The sequence below is a fragment of the Palaemon carinicauda genome, chromosome 13 (assembly GCF_036898095.1).
Source record: "Palaemon carinicauda isolate YSFRI2023 chromosome 13, ASM3689809v2, whole genome shotgun sequence".
Taxonomy (NCBI): Eukaryota; Metazoa; Arthropoda; class Malacostraca; order Decapoda; family Palaemonidae; genus Palaemon; species Palaemon carinicauda.
The window spans coordinates 7,263,958-7,289,617 of record NC_090737.1 but is presented as its reverse complement, the minus strand read 5'-3'; the positions used below and the strand labels follow the sequence as shown (position 1 = coordinate 7,289,617).

The 25,660-nt window shown below is 36.8% G+C and overlaps 1 long non-coding RNA gene across 1 annotated transcript; it reads right to left on the bottom strand.

Moving 5' to 3' along the window:
• Positions 1 to 7,969: 7,969 nt before the first annotated feature.
• On the bottom strand, positions 7,970 to 24,340 carry LOC137651883 (uncharacterized). Its single transcript, XR_011046116.1, has 2 exons — positions 24,103 to 24,340; positions 7,970 to 8,611 (listed from the first exon to the last, which is right to left on the bottom strand). It is a non-coding gene; the product is annotated as an uncharacterized lncRNA (long non-coding RNA).
• Positions 24,341 to 25,660: the final 1,320 nt, after the last annotated feature.

Here is a 25,660-nt window from a genome sequence, read left to right as displayed (position 1 = left end):
TTATGCTTATTATTTCTCAATTCTTGTTACAATGTTTCTGTCAAAATATATCGACAGTTTAGTGAAGTTTAATATCTTCACGATATACTAATAAATATTTACTTAAGAGGTCTATTACATCCTTCATTAATGATTAAAATGAGTATTACAGTATTAAATATTTGTTTGTAAACAATAGGCACAACTCAATGAGGTAATTGTATACAACACCACGTTCTCCATTTACTCCAAAATAATGCAATCCTGCAGTTCTCATCATCTTGCACAGTAATTAAGGTGGTTATTTAAATTCTGTGTAAGCAACAATTAGCAAGATATGTTGAGTAAGGGGGAAGGGCTTATAAAGAAAAAATAGCTCGGTTTCCTCACCAAACGACTTGGAACTGACATGCCAACATAGTCATCCAAACAGAATTCGTGATGCCATCGTTCATAAACACAAGTTCATGATGCCAGCGTACATTTGATAAACTGTATATTCAAAATATACTTAATAAAAAATCGAGTGATTACTCAAAAGGGTCACTATTAGTAAATAGCATAGTTTATGGACACTTTTGAGTAATTAATCCATTTTAATTAAGTATATTTTGAATATACAGTATATCAAATGTACGCTGGCATCACGGACTTCTGTTTATGGACGCTGTTATCACGAATTCTGTTTGGTTGACTATGTTGACCTGTCAGTTTAAAGTCGTTTGATGAGGAAATCGAGCTATTTTCTTTTTATAACCCCTTCCCCCTTCCTCAACATATCTTGCTAATTATTGCTTACCCAGAATTTAAATAACCACCTAATTACTGAGCAAGAAAATGAGAACTGCAGGATTGCAATATTTTGGAGTAAATGGAGAACGTGGTGTTGTAAACAATTATCCTCAATGTTAATTGCATAAGAATAATTGACAGACCAAAATACTCGAAGATACAATAGTGAAGTTCCCGAATGATAATGACAGAAAATGTAATATTCTACTGCAAATAGTATACATACATGCATTGAATAAGTAAAGGTGGATGACACAACATTTTGACGTCAGTGGGTTAGTAATATGCCACCACTGAGTACTTTCCTATTCTAGGTTCATTATAGTAAGAGCTGGAAAAGGTTTATACATGATATTGAGTACAAGATATGTGAATAACTAATTACGATTAACTAATTCATCCATAACGGAAATGAGACGTCGTAAGTTAAGCAATCCTTAAGATTTAGCAAGAGGTGGGCAGAAATGTTCTATCCCCCACAATTAATGGTCAAGACTATCATTTTCTCATTTTTGAAATTTAAATAAGAAGATTGGTGTTCGATATTTATTCCAATTTTGACAAGAAAACTCTCTGGCTTTACCACTAATTATGATGGGATATTAAGAATTAACCGACCACCCCTTGGTTTACCATTAATTAAAGGGGGGTATTAGGAAATAACTGTAGCCTATACCCCTTGGTTTACCATTAATTAAAGGGGATTAGGGAATAACTGTAGCCTATACCCCTTGGTTTACCATTAATTAAAGGGGGATATTAGGAAATAACTGTAGCCTTTACCCCTTGGTTTACCATTATTGGAGATATTAAGAAGTAACTGTAGCCTACACCCTTTGGTTTATCATTAATTATGGGGGATATTAAGAAATAATTGCCCACCCCTTGGTTTACCATTATGTTGGATATTAAGTGATAACTAACCACCCCTTGGTTTGCCATTAATTACGGGGGATAAGAATTAACCGTCCACCCTTAGTTTACCATTGTGGGGGATATTAAGAATTAACTGTCCACCCTTAGTTTACCATTGTGGGGGATATTAAGAATTAACCGTCCACCCTTAGTTTACCATTGTGGGGGATATTAAGAATTAACCGTCCACCCTTAGTTTACCATTGTGGGGGATATTAAGAATTAACCGTCCACCCTTAGTTTACCATTGTGGGGGATATTAAGAATTAACCGTCCACCCCATAGTTTACCATTGTGGGGGATATTAAGAATTAACCGTCCACCCTTAGTTTACCATTATGGGGGATATTAAGAATTAACCGTCCACCCCATAGTTTACCACAATGGGGATATTAAGAATTAACTGTCCACCCTTGGTTTACCATTATGGGGATATTAAGAATTAACCGTCCACCCTTAGTTTACCATTGTGGGGGATATTAAGAATTAACCGTCCACCCTTAGTTTACCATTGTGGGGGATATTAAGAATTAACCGTCCACCCTTAGTTTACCATTGTGGGGGATATTAAGAATTAACCGTCCACCCTTAGTTTACTATTGTGGGGGATATTAAGAATTAACCGTCCACCCTTAGTTTACCATTGTGGGGGATATTAAGAATTAACTGTCCACCCCTTAGTTTACCATTATGGGGATATTAAGAATTAACTGTCCGCCCCTTGGTTTACCATTAATTATGGAGGATATTAAGAAATAACTGTCCATCCCTTGATTTACCATTATGGGAGATATTAAGAATTAACTGTCCACCCCTTAGATTACCATTATGGGGGATATTAAGAAATAACGGTCCACCCCTTAGTTTACCATTATGGGGGATATTAAGAATTAACTGTCCACCCCTTAGTTTACCATTATGTGGGATAAGAAATAACTGTCCACCCCTTAGTTTACCCTTAAATATGGGGGATATTAAGAAATAATTGTCCACCTCTTAGTTTACCCTTAATTATGGGGATATTAAGAAATAACTGCCAACCCCTTGGTTTACCATTAATTATAGGGGATATTAAGAATTAACTGTCCACCTCTTGGTTTACCATTAATTATGGGTGATATCAAGAATTAACTGTCCACCCCTTGCTAATCCCCAGGAATGATTACTTGAGACTTCTCATTTCCGTTATGAATGAAGTAGTCTATTCTGATTAGCTATTCACATATCTTTTACTCTATATTATGCATAAACCTTTTCCAGCTCTGACTATAATGAACCTAGAATACGTGTAGTATTCAGTAATGCCATATTATCAACTACTAACGTCAAAATGTTGAGTCATCCACCTTTACGTAATCAATACATGTATTTATGCAATCAGCAATAGTATAAAAAAAATCACATAGATTATCATTCAGGACCCTTGCTTTTGTATCAAAGTATTTTCGTCTATAAAAAGTTTCTTATGCAATTGATATTAAGTAGCACGTATCATTCACAAAAAAAAATCTAAGTTATTCTAAATACAATACAGTTAAAATTTATACGAGCATCTTACGTCTCCATAGTTATAATTATTGATATTTGTATCTACAAAACATACGTATATATATATATATATATATATATATATATATATATATATATATATATATATATATATATATAAAACTGGTTTTAAACATTTCATATTTGCTTTGCTACCCGAGAACAAAAACTCCCTTATTATCCTTCCTAATTAACATCCTACTTATATGAAGTTATTTCTATTAGATTTTCAATGCAATTTTACCTATAAAACCGATTTTGATAGGTTTAAAAAATGCGATCTTCATTTCTATCACAACTGGTAATATTAACCCCAACACTGCCTTCTACTCTCTGTAAATGCTATTCTACAAGCACTAAGCTTTGAAATACTACAGAATGCTACGTTGGAATAAATTTAGAAGGAATTCACCAAATTTCTTTAAGAACCCCATATTATTATTATTATTATTATTATTAAATACTAAGCCACAGCCCTAGTTGGAAAAACAGGATGCTATAAGTCCAGGGGCCCCAAACAAGGAAAATAGGCCAGTGAGGAAGGGAAACAAAGGAAATGAGACAAGGAAAAATAAAATATACTAAGAACAGTAACATTAAAATAAATATTTCCTATACAAACTATAAAAACTTTAACAAAACAAGAGAAGGAGAAATTAGATAGAATAGTGTGCCCTAGTGCACTCTCAAGCAAGAGAACTCTAACCCAAGACAGTGGAAGACCATGGTACAGAGGCTTTGGCACTACGACCCAATTATTTTTTCCCTATGAAACTGGGCCTTGGGTACAATTTCTCCCTTCCTGAATCCCTTTAAAGTTTACCCTACGTATCAAGAACCAGAAATATGAATATTTTCTTTACAGGTTTTTAATCTTAACCCTTCCATTAGGTATAAATACTCTTTCAAGCCTCCTTTTTCTTTATCTGCATCTTTTCCCACCTTTCTGTGGGGTCGATGTTTCTGGCCAACGTTCTCCATCTACCTCTGTCCCACTTTTTTTTCATATTCCCTGGACTCGATTTATTTTAATTAATACAATCCTTTTCCCAATGATATAGGACTTGTACCACATGCGTCAAAGGATATTTCCTGCTAAAAATATGTCCTTTTTCTCACTTTCCTATTTCTAGGAATGATATTTAAGTTTTACATTAAAACCATTCTTACTACATCCACTTTGAGAAATTTGCCATAAACGTTGGTTTAAAATTACTTCCCTGATGGTTTCCTTCTCCCAAGACTATCATGAAAGACGAACTAAAGCTTCCCAGGAACTCAAATTTAATTACTATTCCTTTCATAAAACCTTTACATATGTACATATAAATCTAGTAAGTAAAATGCTCCAAGCTACAGCTGCTATCAACTATACTTTCCCTGTTGGGGCCCCTGGGTTTATAGCATCCTGCTTTTTCAACTAGGGTTGTAGCTTTGCTAGTAGTAGTAGTAGTAGTAGTAGTAGTAGTAGTAGTAGTAGTAGTAATAATAATAATAATAATAATAATAATAATAATAATAATAATAATAATAATAATAATAATAATATAGGCTATACTAGAATACGAAGAGGTTAACTGCATCTTTTGAATAAAAAATATACGAAGTTTAAAACCAGTACACAATAAATTTTATCCTTTCAATAGCAATTTTGTCATTCTAATGCTTGGAAACAAAGATGCCCGTTTATAGATGGAAAAAAAAATAGAATCTACTACTGCAAACAAACAACTGGAATGTTGTGTGACCAAATCAATTAAAATATTGATATTTTGGGAAAATTATTAAACTGAAATTGCTGATACATATTTGATATGGATCTTTAAGATCAAACTTACAAACACCTTGGGAAAAAAAAAAAAGTTTTCAAAGCAATTATACCTATTTTAGTGGATATAACCTTGATTCCGAGAGAGAGAGAGAGAGAGAGAGAGAGAGAGAGAGAGAGAGAGAGAGAGAGAGAGAGAGAGAGAGAGAGAGAGAGAGAGAGCTGGCAGTAATTTTAGCCTTCTGGGAGCGTTTTAAAAGTTATAGTGGCTGTCTGAGAAAAGATCTGGCAGTAATTTGTGTCTTCTGGGAGAGTATTAACTGAGAGAGAGAGAGAGAGAGAGAGAGAGAGAGAGAGAGAGAGAGAGAGAGAGAGAGAGAGAGAGAGATGACAGTAATTTTAGTCTTCTGGGAGCGTTTTAAACGTTATAGAGGCTGTCTGAGCAAAAATCTGGAAATTATAGAGAGAGAGAGAGAGAGAGAGAGAGAGAGAGAGAGAGAGAGAGAGAGAGAGAGAGAGAGAGAGAGAGAGAGAGACCTTTATAATCACACTTGACTCTCCCTTTGTTTAGTTGAATATGAAAAGGCAAATTCTAGTATTGGGGATTTATATAAGATTTTAAGCTCAGCATATTGTCATTGTAAGAGAAGGAAAAACTAAGGCAACTTAGAAAAATTTAAGCCAAAATCATCAATTTGCATTTTTCAGTACGTTACATCAGACCATTAAAATGCAAACAAAATATTGGATGATATTGATAACATTTTGATAGATCAATGAGTGATATTTAATTAAGAGACTTTACATTATTGAAATGGCTCAGTCAAGGGACTTTACATTATTGAAATTGGCTCAATAATCAAGGGACATTACAGTACTGAAATTGGCTTAATCAAGGGACTTTACATTATTGAAATTGGCTCACTCAAGGGGCTTTACATTATTGAAATTGGCTCAATAATCAAGGGGCTTTACATTATTGAAATTGGCTCAATAATTAAGGGACTTTACAGTATTGAAATTGGCTCAATAATCAAGGGACTTGACATTATTGAAATTGGCTCAGTCATGGGACTTGACATTATTGAAATTGGCTCAGTCATGGGACTTGACATTATTGAAATTGGCTCAATAATCAAGAGACTTTACAGTATTGAAATTGGCTCAATAATCAAGGGACTTGACATTATTGAAATTGGCTCAGTCATGGGACTTGACATTATTGAAATTGGCTCAATCAAGGGACTTGACATTATTGAAATTGGCTCAGTCATGGGACTTGACATTATTGAAATTGGCTCAGTCAAGGGACTTGACATTATTGAAATTGGCTCAATCAAGGGACTTGACATTATTGAAATTGGCTCAATCAAGGGACTTGACATTATTGAAATTGGCTCAATAATCAAGAGACTTTACAGTATTGAAATTGGCTCAATAATCAAGGGACTTGACATTATTGAAATTGGCTCAGTCATGGGACTTGACATTATTGAAATTGGCTCAATCAAGGGACTTGACATTATTGAAATTGGCTCAGTCATGGGACTTGACATTATTGAAATTGGCTCAGTCAAGGGACTTGACATTATTGAAATTGGCTCAATCAAGGGACTTGACATTATTGAAATTGGCTCAATCAAGGGACTTGACATTATTGAAATTGGCTCAATCAAGGGACTTGACATTATTGAAATTGGCTCAGTCATGGGACTTGACATTATTGAAATTGGCTCAGTCAAGGGACTTGACATTATTGAAATTGGCTCAATCAAGGGACTTGACATTATTGAAATTGGCTCAATGTGTGTAATATTTAACGATTATTAGTGATGGTGGGACACTTTTGTCTGACTGCTCTCAGCAAACCAACTCAGTATGGGCGGTCCCGACTATTATGGTCATTTTCTTTTTAGGGAGTCAAATTTACAAACTTTTCCAGAAGACTAGAATTACAGGTAGATCTTTGCTTAAACAGCATCCATAAAGTTTAAAACACTTCCAGAAGACTAAAATTAATACCAGGTTAGAATCTCTATAATACTAATACTGTACTTATACAGGTGTTGAGTGGTGGACCATAAGATATTTGTGCCCCCCCCCCCAAAACCCTAGAGAAAAAAAAACTAATGAACAGCACTGGTAATAATTGACTAATTAGAAGACCAGACTTTTTTTTTCCCTCATCTTAAGCAAATCAGCTTATATGTTTTAGAACATAGACCTACATTTGACATTGTATTGGCAATATTAGAAAACCAGACTTTTTTTCCATCTTAATCAAATCGTTTTATATAATTTAAGAGAGCATAGACCTAGATTCGACATTGTGCAAAAGACAATTCGGTGATATTTGCTAAATTAGATGACAGTCACGAAATACGAGATAAAATGGCTTCTCCTTTAAGTGAAATATATGAAAACTAATTCTAAAACTGGGACTTTATCTGAAATTATCAGTTAAGCAGAATCTCGTCATTATTGCAAGGAAGGAAGGAAATATGATGGTTATTTTGAAACGTATCCATTAGATTTTTTTTACTTTTATAATAAATCTATAATACTAATAACGTGTGGACTGTTATAATAAGATAAACTATCCTAACCCTGTGAAAAACGAGAGGCGGGGGGGGGGGGAGCACTGGCACGATGTGGCTAATTTGTACAATATTCATCTGAAGCAAACCTATCTATACCTTTTAAGAGAACATAGGCCTATATTCAACTTTGAGTGAAAAAGACAGAAGAAATTATATAGAGATAAAATGATATAGTTAAAATAGTTTGTTGTAGGTTATATTCACATGCAATTAAAGTACTTTGATATACAGATTGTAAAATTAATTTAAATCAATTGCTAAAAAAATTATTAATGTTAATTTCCCTTCAGTCACACACATAAATAACTTGTTTACAGTAGTTACACAATTATAAAAATGATACGATCTAGAAGTATGTTAAGAGGTCAGTGAAAAATGACATTTGATTTAACAGCTATTTGAATGTAAATAAAATAATTGCTATTAGACTAATTAAAAGTTGATAGATTTAATAATTAAATTCATGGCTTCCAGAAATAAAGACTGATAAATTTGAAATAATCTGGTAATATCATTGCTGTTAAAAATTGTATTAGGCCTAGTTGTTTACTTTAAATTTACTATACTCTATTTTTTTAATGAGGAGCATTTGCACTAATTCGCAGCGGCGCCCTTTTAGCTCGGAAAAGTTTCCTGCTCTCTAATTGGTTATTATTATCTTGGCCAACCAATCGGCGATCAGGAAACTTTTCCGAGCTAAAAGGGCACTCCTGCGAGTCAGTGCAAATCTGCCTCTCTAAGAAGAATAGACTGTAGTGACCATCTTAACACACAATCCCTCAAAATATGGCTCAATTAAGCATTTCAAGATATTTTCAGTTTCATGATAAGACTGGCTGCTTCATTTGAGACTATTCGGTACTCCTTCAGATATCAAAATTAAATAAAGATAGTTTTTTTTTTTTTTCATCCTCGGAAACTTTCTGTAATTTTCCTCTGTCGTAAATCCCGGATTCCTGGTGACATTCATCTTGATGTCATTAGGAATGTCTCTTTTGATGATTCAAGTCTGAAAAACGGAATAATAGACGTCAATTTTACAGAATTTATAATCGTATTCAAATATTTTACTGTGCGCTTCAATATGAGGACTATACTTCGAGTATCAAAAAAAATTATGCATTATAAACTATAAGGAATAATGCGTTATATTAAATATACAAACTTAAATGACAAACTAGACATGTCTATGACTTATTATAGCAAGTTACAGCCTAAAGTTTAACTTGTATAGTGGGAAAAATATTACCTCTTGATTATTGCAATTTTCTTCGAGATACTTAAACCATAATTCAATGTATAAAACACACTACCTAGGACAATACTTAGTCAAACAAACTCTCATGAAATATTTATAATAAAATGGTCTATATAAATTCTCACCAAAAATTGTATTTATTGACACCATAACTATTCAACAGTATTGCTTAGCACACACGAGTAAAGTTCTTTGTAAATGACTAATTATTGTTTTCACTCTCCTAAAATCAAAGAAAATTTCCCCTGAAACTTCCCCAATTTAACAAGCAAATGTATCATTCTCATAATTGAAATGTCGTGTCAAATCTTCATTATATATTCTACAGTATCATAGTGGATTTTCCATTATTATTATTATTATTATTATTATTAGTATTATTATTATTATTATCATTATTACTTACTTACTTACTTACTTACTTACTAAGCTACAACCCTAGTTGGAAAAGCAGGATGCTATAAGCTCAAGGGCCCCAATAGGGAAAATAGCCCAGTAAGGAAAGGAAATAAGGAAAAATAGTATATTTTAAGAACAATGACATTTAAATAAATATTTCCTATATAAACTATGAAACGTAGGGAGGTTGGGCTGTGGCACCCTAGCAGTACCAGCTGAACTCGGCTGAGTCCCTGGTTAGGCTGGAGGAACGTAGAGAGTAGAGGTCCCCTTTTTGTTTTGTTTCTTGTTGTTGTCGGCTACCCCCCAAAATTGGGGGAAGTGCCTTTGGTATATGTATGTATATGTATGTATAAACTATGAAAACTTTAACAACACAAAAGGAAGAGAAACGAGATAGAATAGTGTGCCTGAGTGTACCCTCAAGCAAGAGAATTCTAACCCAAGACAGTGGAAGACCATGGTACAGAGGCTATGGCACTACCCAATCAATAAACCAGCTTAGTCTACCCAGATTCACCGTCTCCTGACCTATGGAAAAACCTTATCTAACTCGCTATCATAGTTTCGATTTATTCATTAACGATATTATCAAACGGTAGTTTTTTTTTTCTTTTTTTTTTTTAATTCACTGGGTATACAATACTTCATCCGTGGACTTTCTTATCCAGCACTATGACGACAACCTAGCCTTCCTGAAGTCACGTGTTTAACATTACTCAACACAGAACTACAATTTATTTTTTACTAATGATCACTCAATGTTACCTTAAATCAATGGAGGAAAATTATCCAACCTTATCCAATGATTGATTAATCCTGCCTTTATCCACCATTGGCTGCTCTATTTTACCTTTTGTTTCTTGGATAACCTATCATTATTGAATCGAATTACTAACCTGATCTTACATTAAAAAAATTAGACAGTTATGAATATTATAATATATTGACAAAACCAAATCTTTAGCAAGAGTTAGCATGACTCTCACAACTGCAAGCTCCCAGTATTTAGTGCTCCTTTGTATGAATCTAACAAATTGTTATTTTCAGTATATACCCCGAGTATATACTGTATCTAACAATTCATTGTATTACAGCTGGCGAATTACAAATTCCCTAGCTCAGCTAACTCCGCCTACCTCCCTCCTCGAAACAATAAAATTAAGAGTAAATCTATTTCTAAATTTTCATGCACATTCTAACCACGTGGAAATATAAACATGGTATAAGAAATGATGAAAGCCCAAGGGTTCCAACAAGGAAAACTAGCCCAGTGAGGAAAGGAAATAAGGAAATAAACAACATGAGGAATAAATTAACAATCAAAATATTTAAAAAACAGTAACACAAAAACAGATATTTCATATATATGTAATAAATGAAATATTTGTTATTACATGTTTAAAACACATGACGTAATATGTCATTTTGGATGAAGATGCTAGCCGTGAGATTTGCTGTAGTCATGTAAAATCATAAACAGGATGCACAATGCAGCCTCGGCAATGTAACATTTTTCTTAAACGTCAACACCAATGCATCAGATTGTGTTTAAAATGCTACATCAACTAAGCATACGATATCTGTGATATCGATAATTTAATCAGTTCATATCTATACTTCACCAGAATTGGTCATCCGACCAAACCAGCTACACTCCTATGATGGAGATGTTTAACTCTGTTGTTTATAGAGAATAAATACTTTTAAAGCTAATAAGATGTACTTCGTTATCCAGCCTTAACATCTTAAACAACACATACTCAATGTGTGCTTATAAAAGTAGCACACTTATATATAAACTATAAAAAGAATTGCCAGCCTGCTCTACATAAAAACATTTGCTTCAAGTTTGAACTTTTGAAGTTCTACTGATTTAACTACCCGATTAGAAAATTCATTCCACAACTTGGTCACAGTTGGAATAAAACTTCTAGAATACTGTGTAGTATTGAGCCTCATAATGGAGAAGGCCTGGCTATTAAGAACTAACTGCATGCCTAGCATTATGAACAGGATGGAACTGTCCGGGAAGATCTGAATGTAAAGGATGATCAGAATTATGAAAAATCTTATGCAACATGCACAACGAGCTAATCTTTTGTTAATAGAATAACAATTTTCAAATTTATCTATTGACTAAAAGAGTATTCTAACTCATTGATTAAACACACAACACACAAATCCTCCCACAGCTTAACCAGGTGGGATGTAATATAGAAAGTATTGGAATTCTAGTCCTCTGTTAGCCTACATAAAAACAAATGCTACCTCAACTTTCCCTATTGATCTTAATATTGACTAAATACAATGAATGGCATATACAAACATGATGTAGTTTACTGATTTTCCAGTCTTAAAAAAAAAACCTGCTCACAAGAAGAATATGTCGTAATTCTGAAACTGGAATTGTAGTTAATTCTCTTAAATCTGAATTGAATAACCAAAACCAATTCGCTCTCACTGGCTAACCAATCTTTAAGTAATTTAGATAGAAATTCTATCCAAATTTATTAGTAACCCAATAACACCATTAACAACAACACAATTCACACGATAATTATCTGAAAGCCTGAAATTAATCCATTAGTACAAAAATATGAGAACTAAAATCGAAGATAAATCTGTTGACTAAATATGAAGTCACACCCATAACAATCTCCCAAATCATAGCATTCTCAAACTCCGAACTAGAGTATCGAGTCGAACCCTCTCCTAGAGTCAAGTCAAACCCTTGCCTAGAGTCAAGTCAAACCTTTGCCTCGAGTTAAGTCAAACCCTTGGCTCGAGTCAAGTCAAACCCTTGCCTAGAGTCAATTCAAACCCTTAAGAGTCAAGTCAAACCCTTAAGAGTCAAGTCAAACCCTTAAGAGTCAAGTCAAACCCTTGTTTAGAGTCAAGTCAAACCCTTAAGAGTCAAGTCAAACCCTTGTTTAGAGTCAAGTCAAACCCTTGATTAAGTGTCAAGTCAAACCTTTGCCTAGAGTCAAGACAAGTCCTTAACTCGAGTCAAGTATAACCTTTGCCTAGAGTCTAGTCAAACCTTTGCCTAGAGTCAAGCCAAGCCCTTAACTCGATTCAAGCCAAACCTTTACCTAGAGTCAAGTCAAACCTTTGCTTAGAGTCAAGTCAAACCTTTGCCTAGAGTCGAGCCAAGCCCTTAACTCGAGTCAAGTAAAACCTTTGCCTAGAGTTAAGTCAACCCTTTGCCTAGAGTCAAGTCAAACCTTTGCCTAGAGTCAAGCCAAGCCTTTAACTCGAGTCAAGTCAAACATTTGCCTAGAGTCAACCCAAGCCCTTAACTTGAGTCAAGTAAAACCTTTGCCTAGAGTCAAGTCAAACCTTTGCCAAAGAGTCAAGTCAAACCTTTGCCTAGAATCAAGTCAAACCTTTGCCTAGAGTCGAGTAAAACCTTTGCCTAGAGTCAAGTCAAACCTTTGCCTAGAGTCAAGTCAAACCTTTGCCTAGAGTCAAGCCAAGCCCTTAACTTGAGTCAAGACAAACCTTTGCCTAGAATCAAGTCAAACCTTTGCCTAGCGTCAAGTCAAACCTTTGCCTAGAATCAAGTAAAACCTTTGCCAAAGAGTCAAGTCAAACCTTTGCCAAAGAGTCAAGTCAAACCTTTGCCTAGATTAAAGTAAAACCTTTGCCTAGAGTCAAGTCAAACCTTTGCCTAGATTAAAGTAAAACCTTTGCCTAGAATCAAGACAAACCTTTGCCTAGAGTCAAGTCAAACCTTTGCCTAGATTCAAGTAAAACCTTTGCCTAGAATCAAGTCAAACCTTTGCCTAGAGTCAAGCCAAGCCCTTAACTTGAGTCAAGACAAACCTTTGCCTAGAGTCAAGTCAAACCTTTGCCTAGAGTCAAGTCAAACCTTTGCCTAAGAGTCAAGCCAAGCCCTTAACTTGAGTCAAGACAAACCTTTGCCTAGAGTCAAGTCAAACCCTTGATTAAGAGTCAAGTCAAACCTTTGCCTAAGAGTCAAGCCAAGCCCTTAACTTGAGTCAAGTAAAACCTTTGCCTAGAGTCAAGTCAAACCCTTGATTAAGAGTCAAGTCAAACCTTTGCCTAAGAGTCAAACCAAGCCCTTAACTTGAGTCAAGTAAAACCTTTGCCTAGAGTCAAGTCAAACCCTTGATTAAGAATCAAGTCAAACGTTTGCCTAGAATCAAGTCAAACCTTTGCCTAGAGTCAAGTCAAACCTTTGCCTAGAATCAAGTCAAACCTTTGCCTAGAGTCAAGTCAAACCTTTGCCTAAGAGTCAAGCCAAGCCCTTAACTTGAGTCAAGACAAACCTTTGCCTAGATTCAAGTAAAACCTTTGCCTAGAATCAAGTCAAACCTTTGCCTAGAGTCAAGTAAAACCTTTGCCTAGAACCAAGTCAAAACTTTGCCTAGAGTAAAGTCAAACCTTTGCCTAGAGTCAAGTCAAACCTTTGCCTAGAGTCAAGTCAAGCCCTTAACTCGAGTCAAGTAAAACCTTTGCCTAGAGTCAAGTCAAACCCTTGATTAAGAGTCAAGTCAAACCTTTGCCTAGAGTCAAGTCAAACCCTTGATTAAAAGTTAAGTCAGACCTTTGCCTAGAGTCAAGTCAAACCTTTGCCTAGAGTCAAGTAATACCCTTGATTAAGAGTCATGTCAAACCTTTGCCTAGAGTCAAGTCAAATTCTTGATTAAGAGTCAAGTCAAACCCTCGCCTAAGAATCAAGTCAAACCTTTGCCTAAGAATCAAGTCAAACCTTTGCCTAGAGTCAAGTTAAACCTTAGCTTAATAATCAAGTCAAACCTTTGCCTAGAGTCAAGTTAAACTTTTGCTTAATAATCAAGTCAAACCTTTGCCTAGAGTCAAGTGAAACCCTTGATTAAGAGTCGAGTCGAACCCTTGCCTAGAGTCTAGTCAAACCTTTGTCAAGAGTCAAGCCAAACCCTTAACTCGAGTCAAGTCAAACCCTCAACTCGAGTCAAGCCGAACCCTCAACTCGAGTCAAGCTGAACCCTCAACTCGAGTCAAGTCGACCCCTCAACTCGAGTCAAGTCTAACCCTTAACTCGAGTTAAGCCAAACCCTTAACTCGAGTCAAGCTAAACCCTTGCCTTGAGTCAATTCAAACCCTTGCCTAGAGTCAAGTCAAACCTTTGATTAATAGTCAAGTTAAACCCTTAACTCGAGTCAAGTTGTACCCTTAACTGGAGTCAAGTCGAACCCTTAACTCAAGTCAAGTCGAACCCTTAACTCGAGTCAAGTCGAACCCTTTACTCGAGTCAAGCCAAACCCTTGACTTGAGTCAAGTCAAACCTTTGCCTAGAGTCAAGTTAAACCTTTGCTTGATAATCAAGTCAAACCTTTGCCTCGAGTCAAGTGAAACCCTTGATTAAGAGTCGAGTCGAACCCTTGCCTAGAGTCAAGTCAAACCTTTGTCAAGAGTCAAGCCAAACCCTTAACTCGAGTCAAGCCAAACCCTCAACTCGAGTCAAGCCGAACCCTCAACTCGAGTCAAGCCAAACCCTTAACTCGAGTCAAGCTAAACCCTTGCCTTGAGTCAAATCAAACCCTTGCCTAGAGTCAAGTTAAACCTTTGATTAAGAGTCAAGTCAAACCTTTGCTAGATTCAATTCAAACCCTTAATTAGGAGTCAAGTCAAACCTTTGATTAATAGTCAAGTCAAACCCTTAACTCGAGTCAAGTTGTACCCTTAACTCGAGTCAAGTCGAACCCTTAACTCAAGTCAAGTCGAACCCTTAACTCGAGTCAAGTCGAACCCTTAACTCGAGTCAAGTCGAACCCTTTACTCGAGTCAAGTCGAACCCTTTACTCGAGTCAAGCCAAACCCTTGACTTGAGTCAAGTCAAACCTTTGCTAGATTCAAGTGAAACCCTTAATTAAGAGTCAAGTCAAACCTTTGATTAAGAGTCAAGTCAAACCCTTAACTCGAGTCAAGTCAAACCCTTACCTCGAGTCAAGTCAAACCCTTACCTCGAGTCAACTCGTACCCTTAACTCGAGTCAAGCCAAACCCTTAACTCGAGTCAAGCCAAACCCTTAACTCGAGTCAAGCCAAACCCTTAACTCGAGTCAAGTCGAACCCTTGACTTAAGTCAAGCCAAACCCTTGCCTTGAGTCAACCCAAACCCTTGCCTTGATTCAAATCAACCCTTGCCTTGAGTCAAATCAAACCTTGCCTATAGTCAAGTTAAGCCTTTGATTAAGAGTCAAGTCAAACCCTTAATTAAGAGTCAAGTCAAACCTTTGATTAAGAGTCAAGTCAAACCTTTGATTAAAAGTCAAGTCAAACCTTTGATTAAGAGTCAAGTCAAACCCTTAACTCGAGTCAAATCAAATCTTTGCATAGAGCTAAGTTAAGTCTTTGCCTAGAATCAAGTCAAACCCTTGATTAAAAGTCAAGTCAAACCCTTGATTAAAATTCAAGTCAAACCTTTACCTAGAGTCAAGTCAAACCCTTGATTAAAATTAAAGTCAAACCTTTGCCTAGAGTAAAGTCAAACCTTTACCTAGAGTCAAGTCAAACCCTTGATAAAGAGTCAAGTCAAACCCTTGATAAAGAGTCAAGTCAAACCCTTGCTTAAGAGTCAAGTCAAACCCTTTCTTAAGAGTCAAATCAAACCCTTGCTCAAGAGTCAAGTCAAACCCTTGCCTAGTCAAGTCAAACCCTTTCTTAAGAGTCAAGTCAAACCCTTGCTCAAGAGTCAAGTCAAACCCTTGCTTAAGAGTCAAGTTAAACCCTTGCCTAGAGTCAAGTCAAACCTTAACCTAGAGTCAAGTCAGACCTTTACCTAGAGTCAAGTTAAACCCCTGCCTAGAGTCAAGTCAAACCCTTGCTCAAGAGTCAAGTCAAACTCTTGCCTAGAGTCCAGTCAAACCCTTGCTCAAGAGTCAAGTCAAACCCTTCCTTAAGAGTCAAGTTAAACCCTTGCATAGAGTCAAGTCAAACCCTTGCCTAGAGTCAAGTCAAACCCTTGCCTAGAGTCAAGCCAAACCCTTTCTTAAGAGTCAAGTCAAACCCTTTCTTAAAAGTCAAGTCAAACCTTTACCTAGAGTAAAGTCAAACCTTTACCTAGAGTCAAGTCAAACCCTTTCTTAAGAGTCAAGTCAAACCCTTCCTTAAGAGTCAAGTTAAACCCTTGCATAGAGTCAAGTCAAACCCTTGCCTAGAGTCAAGCCAAACCCTTTCTTAAGAGTCAAGTCAAACCCTTTCTTAAAAGTCAAGTCAAACCCTTTCTTAAGAGTCAAGTCAAACCCATGCTTACGAGTCAAATCAAACCCTTGCTAAAGAGTCAAGTCAAACCCATGCTTAAGAGTCAATTCAAACCCTTGCTTAAGAGTCAAGTCAAACCCTTGCTTAAGAGTCAAGTTAAACCCTTGCCTAGAGTCAAGTCAAACCCTTGCTCAAGAGTCAAGTCAAACTCTTGCCTAGAGTCAAGTCAAACCCTTCCTTAGGAGTCAAGTTAAACCCTTGCCTAGAGTCAAGTCAAACCCATGCTTAAGAGTTAAGTCAAACCCTTGCTTAAGAGTCAAGTCAAACACTTGCTTAAGAGTCAAGTCAAACCCTTTCTTAAGAGTCAAGTCAAACCGAAACCCTTGCTTAAGAGTCAAGTTAAACCCTTGCCTAGAGTCAAGTCAAACCTTTACCTAGAGTCAAGTCAGACCTTTACCTAGAGTCAAGTTAAACCCTTGCCTAGAGTCAAGTCAAACCCTTGCTCAAGAGTCAAGTCAAACCCTTGCTTAGAGTCAAGTCAAACTCTTGCCTAGAGTCAAGTCAAACCCATGCTTAAGAGTCAAGTCAAACCCTTGCTTAAGAGTCAAGTCAAACCCTTGCCTAGAGTCAAGTCAAACCTTTACCTAGAGTCAAGTCAGACCTTTACCTAGAGTCAAGTTAAACCCTTGCCTAGAGTCAAGTCAAACCCTTGCTCAAGAGTCAAGTCAAACCCTTGCTTAGAGTCAAGTCAAACTCTTGCCTAGAGTCAAGTCAAACTCTTGCCTTGAGTCAAGTTAAACCCATGCTTAAGAGTCAAGTCAAACCCTTTCTTAAGAGTCAAGTCAAACCCATGCTTAAGAGTCAAGTCAAACCCTTGCTTAAGAGTCAAGTTAAACCCTTGCCTAGAGTCAAGTCAAACCCTTGCTCAAGAGTCAAGTCAAAACCTTGCTTAGAGTCAAGTCAAACTCTTGCCTAGAGTCAAGTCAAACCCTTGCCTAGAGTCAAGTCAAACCCTTGCTCAATAGTCAAGTCAAACTCTTGCCTAGAGTCAAGTCAAACCCTTGCCTAGAGTCAAGTCAAACCCATGCTTAAGAGTCAAGTCAAACCCTTGCCTAGAGTCAAGTCAAACCCATGCTTAAGAGTCAAGTCAAACCCTTGCTTAAGAGTCAAGTCAAACCCCTGATTAAGAGTCAAGTCAAACCTTTACCTAGAGTCAAGTTAAACCCTTGCCTAGTCAAGTCAAACCCTTTCTTAAGAGTCAAGTCAAACCCTTTCTTAAGAGTCAAGTCAAACCCATGCTTAAGAGTCAAGTCAAACCCTTGCTTAAGAGTCAAGTCAAACCCTTGCCTCGAGTCAACCTAGAGTCAAGTCAAACCCTTGCCTAGAGTCAAGTAAAACCTTTACCTACAGTCAAGTCAAACCCTCGCTTAAGAGTCAAGTCAAACCCTTGCCTAGAGTCAAATCAAACCTTTACCTAGAGTAAAGTTAAACTCTTGCTTAAGAGTCAAGTCAAACCCTCGCATAACAGTCAAGTTAAACCTTTGCCTAGAGTTAAGTCAAGTCAAACCTTTATCTAGAGTCAAGTCAAAACCTTGCTTAAGAGTCAAGTCAAACCTTTGCCTAGAGTCAAGTAAAACCTTTGCCTAGATTCAAGTCAAACCCTTGTTTAAGAGTCAAATCAAACCCATGCCTAGAGTCAAGTCAAACCTTTACCTAGAGTCAAGTTAAACCCTTGCCTAGAGTCAAGTCAAACCCATGCCTAGAGTCAAGTCAAACCTTTACCTAGAGTCAAGTTAAACCCTTGCCTAGAGTCAAGTTAAACCCTTGCCTAGAGTCAAGTCAAACCCATGCCTAGAGTCAAGTCAAACCTTTACCTAGAGTCAAGTTAAACCCTTGCCAAGAGTCAAGTCAAACCCTTGCCTAGAGTCAAGTCAAACCTTTACCTAGAGTCAAGTTAAACCCTTGCCTAGAGTCAAGTCAAACCCTTGCCTAGAGTCAAGTCAAACCCTTGCCTAGTCAAGTCAAACCCTTTCTTAAGAGTCAAGTCAAACCCTTGCCTAATCAAGTCAAACCCTTGCCTAGTCAAGTCAAACCCTTGCCTAGTCAAGTCAAACCCTTGTTTAGGAGTCAAGTTAAACCTTTGCCTAGAGTCAAGTCAAAAATTTGCCTAGAGTCAAGTTAAACCCTTGATTAAGAGTCAAGTCAAGTTTTAGCCTAGAGTTAAGTCAAACCCTTGATAAAGAGTCAAGTCAAACCATTGATTAAGAGTCAAGTCAAACCCTTGCTTAAGAGTCAAGTCAAACCCTTGCTTAAGAGTCAAGTCAAACCTTTGCCTAGAGTCAAGTCAAATCCTTGCCTAAAGTCAAGTTAAACCTTTGCCTAGAGTCAAGTCAAAACTTTGCCTAGAGTAAAGTTAAACCCTTGATTAAGAGTCAAGTCAAGTTTTAGCCTAGAGTTAAGTCAAACCCTTGATAAAGAGTCAAGTCAAACCTTTGCATAGAGTAAAGTCAAACCTTTGCCTAGAGTCAAGTCAAACCTTTGCCTAGAGTCAAGTCAAATCCTTGCCTAGAGTCAAGTCAAACCTTTGCCTAGAGTCAAGTCAAACCTTTGCCTAGAGTCAAATCAAACCTTTACCTAGAGTAAAGTTAAACTCTTGCTTAAGAGTCAAGTCAAACCTTTGTCTAGAGTCAAGCCAAACCCTTGTTTAAGAGTCAAGTCAAACCTTTGCCTAGAGTCAAGTCAAACCTTTGCCTAGAGTCAAGTCAAACCTTTGCCTAGATTCAAGTCAAATCCTTGCCTAAAGTCAAGTCAAACCTTTGCCTAGAGTCAAGTCAAATCCTTGCCTAAAGTCAAGTTAAACCTTTACCTAGAGTAAAGTTAAACTCTTGCTTAAGAGTCAAGTCAAACCTTTGTCTAGAGTCAAGTCAAACCTTTGCCTAGAGTCAAGTCAAACCCTCACTTAACAGTCAAGTTAAACCTTTGCCTAGAGGCAAGTCAAACCCTTAATTAAAAGTCAAGTCAAATCTTTACCTAGAGTCAAGTCAAATCCTTACCTAGAGTCAACTCAAACCCTTGCCTAGAGTAAAGTCAAACCTTTGCCTATAGTCAAGTCAAACCCTTGCCTAGTCAAGTCAAACCCTTGCCTAGTCAAGTCAAACCCTTGCTTAAGAGTCAAGTCAAACCTTTGCCTAGAGTTCATTTAAACCCTTGATTAAGAGTCAAGTCAAGTTTTAGCCTAGAGTTAAGTCAAACCCTTGATAAAGAGTCAAGCCAAACCCTTGCTTAAGAGTCAAGTCAAACCTTTGCCTAGAGTAAAGTCAAACCTTTGCCTAGAGTAAAGTCAAACCTTTGCCTAGAGTAAAGTCAAACCTTTGCCTAGAGTCAAGTCAAATCCTTGCCTAAAGTCAAGTCAAACCTTTACCTAGAGTCAAGTTAAACTCTTGCTTAAGAGTCAAGTTAAACTCTTGCTTAAGAGTCAAGTCAAACCTTTGTCTAGAGTCAAGTCAAACCCTCGCTTAACAGTCAAGTTAAACCTTTGCCTAGAGTAAAGTCAAAACCCCCGCTTAACAGTCAAGTTAAACCTTTGCTTAGAGTCAAGTCAAACACTTGCCTAGAGTCAAGTAAAACCTTTACCTAGAGTCAATTCAAACCCTCGCTTAAGAGTCAAGTCAAACCCTCGCTTAAGAGTCAAGTCAAACCCTTGCCTAGAGTCAAGTAAAACCTTTACCTAGAGTCAAGTCAAAACCTTTACCTAGAGTCAAGTCAAACCCTTGCTTAGAGTCAAATCAAACCTCTAATTAAAATCCCAAATTTGTCAATCCACTGACTAAGAAGAGGTCAGGTCAGACATATGGCCAAAATTTCAATTTAATCAATAGGCTATAATCTCAAATTAATTCACACAATGAAATCTTAAATTAATTAAACTTAACCCCAGTGACAAATTTTAAATTAAATCAATTACTTAAATCTCATGTCAATCAACCGACTTGAATCTAGAACCTCATGCCAATCCAGTGATGTAAATCACGGGTCAATCCACTATTTAAAATCTCAGGTTAATCTACTAACTAAAATTTCAAGTATTCGCCAATTAAAAAATCTCCAAGTCAATAAAACTAATTTTCAAATTAATTTGTATCTTTCTTAACTGTACATATCCTCACCTTTATCAGGAATATTATTTTACAAAAGCTGAGTGTGACTGATAAAACTTTAGCTATGTTGGGTAGTTACGGGTAACCACCCATCCACCTGACAAGCCATTGAGCTCACACTTTGATCTTTAACCTTAAACCTTAAAGTTTTGATAGTTTATATAGGCGATATTTATTTTAATGTTGTTACTCTTCTTAGAATATTTTATATTTCCTTGTTTTCTTTTCTCACAGGGCTATTTTCCCTGTTGGAGCCTCTGGGCTTATAACATCCTGCTTTTCCAACTAGGGTTGTAGCTTCGCAAGTAATAATAATAATAATAATAATAATAATAATAATAATAATAATAATATAGAGGACTTGAGATTTGAAGTGTTAATTAAAAGACTTAGCTTTGTATAGTTATGAAAAAAACATTTACTTGAAAATTTATTTGTTCATTGATAAATACACAAAACATTTTTGCACATTTTCATAGAAATTTTTCTAATTCGATCGGGCAAAGATAACGTTTATACCTATAACTCCCCAACCCATTTGTTTGGAAGGAATGCGAGTAACTAATGGTCCCAGTTTAACAGGGCTGATGAAGTCTTAATAATATACAGTAGATCTTACACAAGGTTTTAAGGCAGTATTGCCTGCGATAACTTCCACGTGAAATGACAACGATTTTATAGAAAACGAACAATAGAAAACGAAACAAGGTATTACCTTTATAGTATACAGAGGCGATGATAAGGTATATTAGTGGATATGACTTCATATCATAAAATTAAAACCTGATTTTAACCAACTCAAGGCCGAGTGGTCCTACCGGTCCACACTGGTCTAAAAACAAACATGGGTTCGCTTATACTTCGGCTAAGTATTGCGTCATAACTAATGAGGTAATTATGCATGTTAAGTGGCGAAATACGAAAAAAACTGACCTGATGAAAATTTAGTAGAAAACAAACTACGAAAAAACTGAACTGAGGAAAATTTAGTAGAAAACAAACTACGAAAAAATTAAGATGAAAATTTTGTAGAAAGCAAACTATGAAAAAATTAATTGATGAAAATTTAGTAGAAAAACTACGAAAAATATTGACTGAAGAAAATTTATTAGGAAATAAATCAAATAAAGTTTTTTTTCAAGTTTTTTTTTTATAGAAACATTTGTTTACATAAATATTTACAAAAAGTATATGGGGTTTCTTTTACGAACATTTCATACTTAAATGTGTTAAATGGAATTTACATTGACGTGCCAATATTGGTATATGGTGTCTAGGGATCTGATTTCGTCATTGTTTGAGTACCTGTGCTGACAAGACCTACTTCGTCTATTATGTAAAAATATCGAAGGATTCAATCTATAGTTCCTATACACATCCAAATGTTTCAAATGATTAGATTATTTAAACGCTTGCCTTGAAGTAGTTGAGAGAGAGAGAGAGAGAGAGAGAGAGAGAGAGAGAGAGAGAGAGAGAGAGAGAGAGAGAGAGAGAGAGAGAGAATGTTCCAATAAGCATCCGAATCTTTCAAAGGATTAGATCATTTAGACGTTTGCCTTGAAGGGAGAGAGAGAGAGAGAGAGAGAGAGAGAGAGAGAGAGAGAGAGAGAGAGAGAGAGAGAGAGAGTTCCTGTACACATCCGAATGCTTCAAAGGATTAGATCATTTAGAGAGAGAGAGAGAGAGAGAGAGAGAGAGAGAGAGAGAGAGAGAGAGAGAGAGAGAGAGAGAGAGAGAGAGAGCGAGAAGAGAGAGAGAGAGAGAGAGAGAGAGAGAGAGAGAGAGAGAGAGAGAGAGTGTGTGGGTGTTTTATGGTAATAGTTGGTGGGTGTGGCTGATAATGCGACCTGTCAAACTAGGCTGTAAACAGGACAGAATTTTGAGACAATTAATCGATTTAATAAAAATCAGTTGTAAGTCTACGAATACTGAATTTCATAAGGTGAACGTTAAGACCATAGGAAGATATCTTAAAAAATAATTGGGTATAATTGCCAAGGATTGATTGTACTTATAAATTAATATCTGATATGGTGGAAAACGATAATTTCGTATTTATATATACGCTATGTTAAGCTGTTCACTGATGTATTTGTACCAACGAATTAACTGTGTATTCATTCATATGCTATCTTTCTTTCTTTGACGGCTGTTTTTCCGGTGCTATACAGCAGGGGAACCCCACTCTCTACAGGACCTCCACTGTCATATCTTGTTCGTTCAGAGCATTCAACATTTCATATCACGTATTGCTCATTTACTGTTAAATCACTGACAAACGACTCACGGAATAAGAAAGTCTTCAGTTTCCTTTTGAAAGCCTATAATGTTTTCATTCGTTCGGATGTCTCGCGGGAGCTTATTGTACAGTCTCAGGGCCGCATATCTAAAGGCTCGGGAGCCTACAGTAGACATATATCTAGGTTTTAATAGTTCTAAACCATCTGTAACTATTCTCCTGTCAACACGATAACTCAATACTTCTCGCACGACCACAACCAATGGCTTAACAATTAAAAAAAAAAAAAAAAAATTATCAACTTGCCTTCAATTTGCGGGGTTGTCCTTCTCCAAGAGGAGTGGGAAATGGCGTGAAAATCATTCGTGATATGAATTGGGGCTTGCAATTGTTTCCCACGAACGAGGAATTCACAATAAGCGCACAAAAGTATAATAAATAACAATCAGTACCGTAATTTTTCTTTTAAAAGAGCATTGGCCACGTCATGGTAATACGGCCTTCGGGTTACCTTGCCGGCTTAATAAAAAATACACACACGCACCTTATTTCCGGGCGGGGGCTCTTAAAACGGTTAGCCATAGCCTCCAGCATCGTAAATCGAGAATTTAGCACTGTAGGCAAATAATAGACTAGCTAATTACTCAAGTTCTTCCTTTCGTTAAAAAAAAAAAAAAAAAAAATAAATAAAAAAAACGCCGATAGTGTTCCAACGTGGAAATCAAACCACACTAGATAAGGATACTTGGGAAATCTCGCATATTCTCGAATAGAGTATGTTTAACAAATTTGCAGAACTTACCACGCGTTAAAAGCCGTGTTAGTATTATTAGTAGTATTATTTTCTAAGCTACAACCCTAGTTGGAAACGCAGGATGCTATAAGCCCAAGGGGACCCAACAGGGAAACTAGCCCAGTGAGGAAAGGAAACAAGGGAAAATAAAATATTTTAAGAACAGCAACAACTTTAATAAAAATATTTTTTATATAGATTATGAAAACTTCAACAAAACAATAGGAAGAGAAATTATATAGAATAGTGTGCCCGAGTGTACCCTCAAGCAAGGGAACTCTGAACCAAGGCAGTGGAAGACCATGGTACAGTTAAATGGCAATACAGTATAAACTTTCTTGAACAATTAATACCTTCGTAAGCACAAATATCCGTTATTCGAACCTCTAGCATTTAAATGATTAAGCATCCGCGAGAAAATAAGGAAAATAAACCCTTCTTACCTAGTCACTCAATTTTTCACAACACTAATCAAACGCAAGACCCTTCTAGCTTGTACCAACTTCAATGGCTGCCACTAGACTGAACCTCCTTCTTACGGGCTGTCAAAAATATCCCTAGACAAGCAGTAAAATATCCCTAAGTCAGGTATTTTATCAACTTCAATGGCTGCCACTGTTGTTGTTGTTGGGGTATTAAAGCCAACACTTGTTGTTGGCACGGGCCTTTCCCTTGGTTGGCCCGTAGTGGCTGCCACTGGACTGAACCTCCTTCTTACGGGCTGTCAAAAATATCCCTAGACAAGCAGTAAAATATCCCTAAGTCAGGTATTTTATCAACTTCAATGGCTGCCACTGTTGTTGTTGTTGGGGTATTAAAGCCAACACTTGTTGTTGGCACGGGCCTTTCCCTTGGTTGGCCCGTAGTGGCTGCCACTGGACTGAACCTCCTTCTTACGGGCTGTCAAAAATATCCCTAGACAAGCAGTAAAATATCCCTAAGTCAGGTATTTTATCAACTTCAATGGCTGCCACTGTTGTTGTTGTTGGGGTATTAAAGCCAACACTTGTTGTTGGCACGGGCCTTTCCCTTGGTTGGCCCGTAGTGGCTGCCACTGGACTGAACCTCCTTCTTACGGGCTGTCAAAAATATCCCTAGACAAGCAGTAAAATATCCCTAAGTCAGGTATTTTATCAACTTCAATGGCTGCCACTGTTGTTGTTGTTGGGGTATTAAAGCCAACACTTGTTGTTGGCACGGGCCTTTCCCTTGGTTGGCCCGTAGTGGCTGCCACTGGACTGAACCTCCTTCTTACGGGCTGTCAAAAATATCCCTAGACAAGCAGTAAAATATCCCTAAGTCAGGTATTTTATCAACTTCAATGGCTGCCACTGTTGTTGTTGTTGGGGTATTAAAGCCAACACTTGTTGTTGGCACGGGCCTTTCCCTTGGTTGGCCCGTAGTGGCTGCCACTGGACTGAACCTCCTTCTTACGGGCTGTCAAAAATATCCCTAGACAAGCAGTAAAATATCCCTAAGTCAGGTATTTTATCAACTTCAATGGCTGCCACTGTTGTTGTTGTTGGGGTATTAAAGCCAACACTTGTTGTTGGCACGGGCCTTTCCCTTGGTTGGCCCGTAGTGGCTGCCACTGGACTGAACCTCCTTCTTACGGGCTGTCAAAAATATCCCTAGACAAACGGTAAGTCAAGTATTTTCAGCAAGTATTCTTCAACACAATGTAAAATTACGAGCTTACCTTGCTGTCAAAAATATTCCTAGACATGCAGTAAAATATCCCTAAGTCAGGTATTTTCAGCAAGTATTCTTCAACACAATTTGAAATTAAGACTCCACCTTAATTTTAATTTAAATGTTCTGAAGTATTTCATACAATTATAATCATATCGAGTGTTGTGCACGAGCAAAACCTGACAAACCGCAAGCCATTCACAACAATTATTTTCTATCGAGGAGTAGATTTTCATATTGCGAATCTTAGGCAACACAATGAAGCTAAATTTCTCCCTTAGATATTTACCTAAGTAGATAATTATTGTC